The following is a 9,140-nucleotide window of genomic DNA, read 5'->3' on the forward strand; positions in this document are numbered from 1 at the left end:
AAAACAGAATGGTTTGACTTCAGTTTTGTGAAACTATGCATAAAAAATATCTGATTCTGCATGAAACAGAAACAGCAGACGAACAGAATGAGACGCAGATTCACTCTCTGCCAGCAGGTGGCGCTTAAAGCATTTCTTTGGTTTCCGATGTAAACAAAGCAGCGCTGCACTTATGAACTTTAATATGCATTATACAGAGGCAAGAGGAAAAGAAAAAATACCATCGAAAGACAGTAAGTTCCCCTCAGACATACATTCATATAAACTCCTACCCCTAATTGAATCGCGATTTGTTTAGCATCTCAACCAATTTGAATAGTCATATTTAAATCGATTTTCAACCGTCTCGCGGTTAATCGTTATATCCCTACCAATCATAACGCAGAATCCGCTAATTTCTCAGACAAACAAATCAGACAGGAAAGTAGTAGATTAACGTCGGTGGACTTAAACTTGAAATTGTATGTACTGACGTCTTTCCGTGGTTGAAATTAAAATACCTTCTGATGTTCATTCATGTTTATTTCGTGCTTTATATAAAAAGATGATCCGTTCATGTGCCGCTTTAACTGTTGCGCTATCTGTCACGACACATTAAAGAGCCACAAAATGGTATTTATTGTTTAAATATCTAAACTGCAGTCACCCCAGTTCTCATAGGCGGAAATTCTGGGGGGGTCGGGGGGACAGGACCCCCCTATCTGAGGGTTGTAGCCCCTAAAAATTTGATTAAAAACCACGCTGTGTATTGTAAATAACAATGTTTTATACTTTAAATAATTGTGTAAGTAGTAAAACAACACAAAAGGGTTTTAAGTTTAGAAATATTTGTAGTCTTCCCCTCCCTTGCATCACAGGTCCAAATGCCTGCTTTCCTCTTTTACATCACCTCAGTTGCAGAGTCCGTGGTTTTCCAGCGAAACTGGGATACTTTAACGCTGTTGCCGTGGGTTGAAGCGACCCCAATAACGTGATATGCATGCAAATTTTACCGAAGGGACCCCGCCGAAAAACTTGTATTTTACCCCCCAGAACGTGATTTTTACCGGGGAACCCCCCTCGAAACGCAATTGGGCTAGTTTTGAGTAGCAAATGGGCAACCCTGCATCACCTACACACACGCTCACACACACACACACACACACATCGGTGAGCGAGAACAAAGTCAATAGTTGTGGAACTCGACTGTCAAGGCTATTTTATTAACTTAAACATCGGATGAAGTGATTAATTTCTCTTTAATACAGATGATGCCAATATATTTTTCGATGAGTCCATTATGTTAGCAATAATAATGTTACCTGCTTGATGGATGGCAATGTCTACAACAGACAACAGCCCTCAGGCCCTTCTGGATTCTCCAAGTCATCCTCCCCTGGATCTACATCCTCGGATTAGCCTTCGGCCTTGCGCGGTGGGAGTAAACCCTGCTAATCTTCGATCCGTGAGTAAAACCCCTATTCTGAACTTGTTCCAGCAGATTACTGTTTTTATGATGCTCCCAGACCTACTGGTAGGGGAGGAGGATTGGCTGTTATCACAAGGAAAACCTTTAAATCACGTTGTCGTCTATTATCCTCTGCCACATATACAAGTTTTGAATCTCAGCTATTATTGCTTGACTGGTCTGAACCAATAGTCCTAGATTTGATATATCTGCCACCTCACTTAGTAAATGGTTTTATTTTAATTTTCTGAATTCATAGGGGACCTGGTTACTAAACATGACTGATTTATTTTAGTTGGTGACTTCAATGTCCATGTGTGTTGCTCCTCTAAACAGTTATCCTCAGAATTCCTGAACACCATTGACTATTTTAATTTGCTGCAATGGGTTAGTCATCCTACACGTCTACTAGGACACACTTTGGACTTAATATTGACTTTTGGTCTGTCTATAATGGACATTGAAGTGATTGAATCCCCCATATCTGACCACTTTCCCATTGTATTTAAGATGTGTCTTCCTGAGATTCCCCAGATAACAGCCTCTGATATAAGACAAACTCGAGTATACTCGTCACATTTTTGTAAGGATTTCACTGAGCTTTACAATAAAGATAACTCTTCCCTGTCGGTTGAGTCGTCATTCTCTGATCTTGATGCTGAACATCATTTCAATTCTTTAAATACAGTCTGGACGGACGTATTAAATTCCATTGCACCTTTTAAGCATTTTAAACTAAAACCCAAATCAGAACTTTGGATTGATAATAACATTCGCTCCCTGAGACAATCCTGCAGAAAAGTGGAAAGAAAATGGAAAAAAGACAAATTGCAAATCTCTTTTGATATCCTGAAGAATTGTTTGTACTTATATCAGAGAGCTGTTAAGAAAGCCAAGGCCTCTTATTTTTCAAATCTTATTGAAAAGCATCACTGTACTCCTAAAATACTTTTCTCTGTTATTAACTGTGCTCTAAATCCTCCTACTAATTATTTTCAAAATCCTTCCTTTGCACTTTCTGAGGACTTCCTGAGATACTTCTGTGACAAAGTTACAAATTTGAGGGCCCAGATACAGGTAACGGATTACGTTGAGTTGCCACCTACAAATCCAACACCTTGGACAACATTTAACCCTGTATCTTTACAAATAGTCAAGGAGGTGATCACAAAATTAAAACCCTCTTTCTGTCCCCTTGATATAATTCACCCTCGCTTTTTGAGGCAAATTATTGATACCGTGGGTCCGGGGCTGGTATCACTGTTGAATAATTGTTTGAAAGCCGGGTCCATTCCGGACGACCTGAAAATGGCCATGGTTACCCATGTTCTCAAGAAGCCCTCTCTTGACGCCTCTGTTTTAGAAAACTATCGACCAATTTCCACCTTACCATTTATCTCAAAAGTAATGTAAAAAATTGTACTCCACAGCACTAAAACTACTCTTGTAAGAATTTTTAATGATATTTTAATGACTACTGACTCTTCTGCTATTTTAGTGATGTTGGACTTGTCATCTGCCTTCGACACTGTCGATCACGAGATTCTTATTTCTCGTTTGACGTCTCATGTGGGACTGGGGGGGAGGGGGGTTTAAACTGGTTTAAATCATTCTTAACAAACAGGAGATTTGTGGTAAAAACTGGAAGTCTTCGCTCGACCCCATAGGCAACCTAACTTGTGGAGTTCCTCAGGGTTCTATCTTATCTCCCACTCTCTTCTCTCTTTATCTTCTTCCTCTGGGCTCTATTTTTAGAAAACACAACGTCTCTTCACTGTTACGCCGATGTTCTACAAATTTACTTGCCTTTGACTAAGAAAACAAATTTTACCATTGATACTCTTACTGCTTGTCTTGCTGATGTCAAATCATGGCTTTCTAAAAACGTTCTGTTCTTGAACCCAGATAAAACCGAAGTTATTGTTTTTAGTCCCTCTGAACATAGGGCAAGTATTCAACCCAATCTCGGGACCTTAAATTCCTTCATCTCTCCCCATGTTCGAAATCTGGGTGTGGTGTTTGATAATTCCTTAAAATATGATAAACAAATTAGTGCTGTAGTAGGTTCTAGCTTCTTCCATCTTTGCTCCCTTTCTAAAATCAAGTCATTTCTCTCAAAAAGCTCTCTAGAGGTTGCTATCCATGCCTTTATTACGTCTCGGCTGGATTATTGCAACTCCCTCTATTTTGGTATATCAAAGTCCAAAATCTCTCAGTTACAAGTAGTTCAAAATGCAGCCGCTAGATTCTTGAAGGGGTGTAAAATGTTTGATCATGTCACTCCCCTCTTGCGATCATTGCATTGGCTGCCAGTTCACTATCGAATTGAGTTTAAAATCTTGCTACTTGTCTATAAATCACTTAACAATCAAGCTCCGTCTTATTTGTCTGATTTACTTCACCCTTACTCTTCGACGAGGGGACTAAGATCAGAGGGCAAATTTCTCCTCCAGACCCCTAGAACCCACTTAAAAACCAGAGGATCTAGAGTCTTTGAAGTGGCTGGTCCCACCCTCTGGAACAACTTACAAGTTCACATCAGAATGGCTTCACTTTACCTGAGTTCAAGTCATATCTTAAAACACATCTTTTCTCTCTGGCTTTTAACATGTAGTAATATGTGCTTTTGAATTGTTTTAATCTGCTTTTGTTGGTGTCTCTGATTTTTGTGTTCTCAGATTTTCTCCTTGTTATATATTATTGTATGTTGTGCAGCACTTTGGTCGGCCTTGTTTCGTAAGTGTTTTTATTTGTTTACTGATTTTCTCCTCGTTATATATTATTGATTATTGTGCAGCACTCTGGTCGGCCTTGTTTCGTGCTTAAATGTGCTCTAGAAATAAAACTAAACTTGAACTTGAAATGTTATCATTTATATGTTATGACCTACATCTTTTTGTTTTCTGAATGTTACCATTCTTATTTTGTGTTGTGTTTTCTCACGGTGTTATATTTAGTTTTTCACTTGTGCTTATGTTTGTTTATTATACTGATGTTCTTCTTTTCTAATTGTATCTTCACTGTAAAGCAACCTTGAGCACTGGAAAGGCGCTCCAGACCCCTAGGCTCCAGGCCCCCTTCCTCATTTTTTATGGAACCGAAACTGTTTTGTTAATTCATTAAAATATCTTAACAATTTGGGTTAGTAAATGATGATTGATTCTTTATTATGGGTGGAGTATCCCTTTTTTTCTAAGTGTGAAGAGTATTTTAATAATCTAAAGAATGTTGTTACTGTTTTTTCAATTTAATGGTTCAATGGATGTTGAAGTTCCCTGGAACCAGAGATGCTAGTAAAGAAAAAAACTTCTTTTTTTTTTTAAGTATTGGTCAGGATTTTTAATTTTAAGGATAATTGTGAACATGACTTTTGTGTTGTTTATTTGTAATTCCTTTGTTTTAATCCCTCAAGCCTTTTACATGATCTGGATTCATGTTCAGCTTAGTAAACCAGCTAAACCAGTTAGTAAGATGACATTTTTTTATTTCTTTAAAAGTATTTCTTACAGGGTTTTGCACAAGTTGCCGTCTTACAATGTTATTTTTTTCCTTTTCTAAAATGAAAGAAAAATGCTTTAAATTGAGAATGTTTTAAAAGGGTCATGTCATGGGGAATCAAATTTTGTCTGATTCTTTGACACAGGCCTATTGTTTTTCATGATTTGTCATTGCTCTTGTTCTCCAGCCCAGAGAGCATTTATGCTCATTTCGAAATCAGCCATATCATGGAGCAGAATGTGGTGTTTCATTTGAATACATAATCATTGCAATGAACTAATAAAGAAAGTGGTCAGGCCAGGCACTCCAACACTGAAAGGGTTAGTATTACTGTTTAAGGATTAAACACCAAGTTGCTGATTAAGGTCAAGTGCCACTCATTTTTTTCTTCAGAAAATGTCAAAAATATAAGTAACAAAAAACCCTGCAAACCTGTTTTTATTTATTTATTAATTTTTTTTTTTTTACAAAAGCGAAAACCCTTTCTTTGCTTTTTTGCATTCTTACAACTGAGATAACAGCCTTTGCTTTTGCTAGAAGTATATATGTCTGTGAGAATTTGTCATTACAAACCTTTTAAATCTGCTGATTTATTTAGTTAATTAGTTAGTTTTTGTGTTTTCTGATTTTTCTGATACAGGTTGCACTATATATTGAGTTTCAAATGCTTTCTTTTAATTATTTAAAATTATTATTTTTTTTTAACATTTTAATGTAGTATACATTTTTTATATATAATTGTTTATCTTTGTAAGTTTACTGAGGCCCCCTAGTGGCCAACAAGTTGAAAACCACCGTCTTACAGTGCACAAAAAAAGGCTGTCTCTGCTAGCTGTGAAGCAATCCTCAGAAAAAGGTTTGGTTCATGGTGTTTAATGTTTTTGACTTACAAAATTTTTTAAAGAAATATATAAAAATAATTATATCATAATTGTATTATATTAAGATATATTCATACTATTATACTAGATGTTATTAATTCATATTAAATATATGATACTATAAATGAAGATACCGTATAAATATTATAATACATGTTTTAAATAATAAATATTATATATGTATTATAATTCCAAAAAAAAAAAAAGATAATAAAACATAATAAATAAAGGCCTCTAGAGGGCGCTTTAGGTTCACATTTTAAACTAGATTCCCACTTTATTTTTCTATTAATCTACAATGCCAATATGGATTTCTTCAGTTAAATTGTTATGGTTTAAAGTCTAATCACAATTATAAACAACATTCTTTCTTCTGCTGATCAAAATTAAGATCTGCATTAAGAATGGCTTAAATACCTCACACCTTACCATGTTTGAAAACTAAGCGGAGTGCATTAAACAGAGGCTCACTCTTATTTTTATATATTTTCCGAGACGACCAATCCAATTTCAGATGTGCCATGTGTTTTGATCAATAATGGTAAGTCTAGATTGAACTTGGGCACATTCCTGACGTTTGTTATGAATGGCCTGATAAAATTCTGGGTGTTAAAGGCTCTAAATTCAATCACTGACAAAGCAGAGGCAAAGTCGCTGACAAGCAGGAACCTGCTCTGCAATAAGCCTTCAAAACTCCTGGTGTATGAAGTGATGTCAGAGAAATATCTTTTAGATTAATCCCTTTTTATTGCCTGAAATCAGCCAAGGACAAATAAAACAGAATGCTTTTAAAAAGTGCGTCAATAGAGCTGACCCTTAAGATGTCCCTTGCTACCAATAGAAGAAATTTTTATATAAACTACATCCTTGTAAAATTCAAGCGATGTAAAAAGCATATTACTATGAATGTTGCCTTAAGGAAAACCATTTGCTTTATTCAAAAATTTTTTTTTACACGTCTCAGACATTATAAACGATTAACAAGTTCCTGCTTTTTCAATTACCTTCTCATTTCTTTTAGTAATACTGTATCTAAAAGTAGACTTCATTAGAAATAGTTTCCTGCTGTGGAAGTCTCTTAATCTGGCATTTCACAGGATTAAGACAATGCCATTTTATTATTATACCAGATATTACAGTAGCTGAGATGTATTTGATGGTTATCTTTATCTTTTTACCAGCTGTACAGGATTTGAAATATTTAAATCTCCAAATTTAGGCATAAATGGGTTTAGTAGATATCATAAGGAATAAAAACATTAGTATACCATGCTAAATATATAGCATAATAAATTATTATTTAAATATGTATTTACTGTATATAAACATATAAATAACCTTATATTCATTTGTATGTTTAGGACTAGATGAGTAGCAAGGGTCACTATGTTAAATCTGTGAATGTGACTTAATTAGAAAGATAATAGATTTGATAAGGACATTATCAGTGAATAGTATCATTCTTTTAAAACCAAGTCAGTCCCCGAGTGCCCTTTTATAGTGGTTTAAGAGTGTTTTTATGTAAAGTGTTATTCTTGAAATGAAAACCGATACATTTTGGGTCTAAGGCTTGTTGTTCTGAGAGAACAGGTGGTGCTGATCCACGCTGTATTCGGTTTAATTCATGTCTTGCCAGGAACGAGTGTCCATGCCAGTTAACGCACGGGTGATTTATTGGATGTCTAACAGAACTGGCATGGTGCGAGAAAACAGCAAAGCAGTCTTGTCTTGCTGAATTTACCTTTAAAAGACTATAAATAAATCGTTGAATAAAATGTTTTAAATTTATTTCCAAAATTTAAAAAATGTGCAAGAGACCAAAATGCATTTCTCATGTATTCGTCTATAAATATTTGTTTCTCCACATTATTACATTCTCTCTCTCTCTCTCTCTCTCTCTCTCTATATATATATATATATATATATATATTCATTCTGTGGTCTTTACTATCCTCTTGCAAAAGGACCAGCTGGATGGCTAAAACAGTGCTAGTAGTACCTCAAAAGTAAATGGAATCAAAAAATAACTACTGAATCTCCACTGATTGGGATGACCGCCAACTCATTTGAATGTCACTCAACAACCATAGGATGATATCAAGTGACCAATACAAAAAGAATGGCAAATGGAAGCTGTGGTGAAGTGCACGGCGAGGAAGGTTCGAGGGCTAGAAAAAGCCCTTCATCAATGAAAAGCAAAGAAAAGCCAGGCTGAGGTTTGCAAAAGACCATAAGGATTGGACCATAGAGGTCTGGGGTAAGGTGGTCTTCTCTGATAAGTCCAGCTGGTTGCAATGGTTGAACAGAGACCTGGAGAGGCCTACAAGCCACTGTGAGTATGTTTACATCGACAACAATATTCCGATTTTAACACGATTAAGACAATACTCTGATTAAGAATCTACCATGTAAACAGATTTCTGATTACCTTAATCCGGCTAAAGTCATACTCAAAGTAAACACAAATCAAATGAAGACATGTGGAGTATTTCTATTTTAGTCGCATTATTGAAGTGCAGTATAGACATGTACACACCTTAATCACATTATTACCGTCATGTAGGAATTTTCGCCATTTTGCGACAGGATACACACAGCAGTGGTCAACCGTTTGACAGCAAACAAAAGAGCATGGCTTCAACAACACCGTCGTCTGTTTGCACATTGTCACGGTTCGCTACTGTGAGGAGTACGGAGCAAGGAACAAGAAGACGCAGAGTCGAATTCAAACTTATAGACTTTAATAATATCCAAGGAAACAGGAAAACACACGTAGCAAAGGTAGACATGAACAATTCCAGACAAGGGAGAACAGAACGGGCTAAAACTCAAATAGGGCAGATAACGAGGGGCAGACAGGTGAAGAGGATAACTAATAACAAGGAAACACCTGTTACTAATAGAACTAAATGGGGACAGGAACAGGATGGACCAAATAAGGACAAACTGGAACTAAACGGGAACATACAGCCATACGAGGCGCGTCCAGCGCCGTAACAATACCACCGGGGAGGGGGGGTGGGCGCCCTGGAGGCTGGTGCATGCACTTGAGGGCACTCTGGAGGAGCTGACTCTGGAGGGCGCACTGGAGGTGCAGGGCTGGCTAACTCGGGGGAGTCAGGAGACGAAGGAGGGCTGGACGGGACCAGCGGAGATGAAGGAGAACTTTCTGGAGCAAATTCTGGGGTGAGGATAGGAGCCGAGATCTCTGGAGGTAGCGCCATGTCCAAGAGCGCTGAGTCAGCGGCGGCCGGCGGGCTTGACGGAGAGCTGGTTCTGGATCGGGGTTGGACACTCTCCAGACACCGGAGCCC

Source organism: Sinocyclocheilus anshuiensis, unplaced genomic scaffold, assembly GCF_001515605.1.
Source record: "Sinocyclocheilus anshuiensis isolate Anshui unplaced genomic scaffold, SAMN03320099.WGS_v1.1 scaffold115, whole genome shotgun sequence".
Classification (NCBI taxonomy): Eukaryota; Metazoa; Chordata; class Actinopteri; order Cypriniformes; family Cyprinidae; genus Sinocyclocheilus; species Sinocyclocheilus anshuiensis.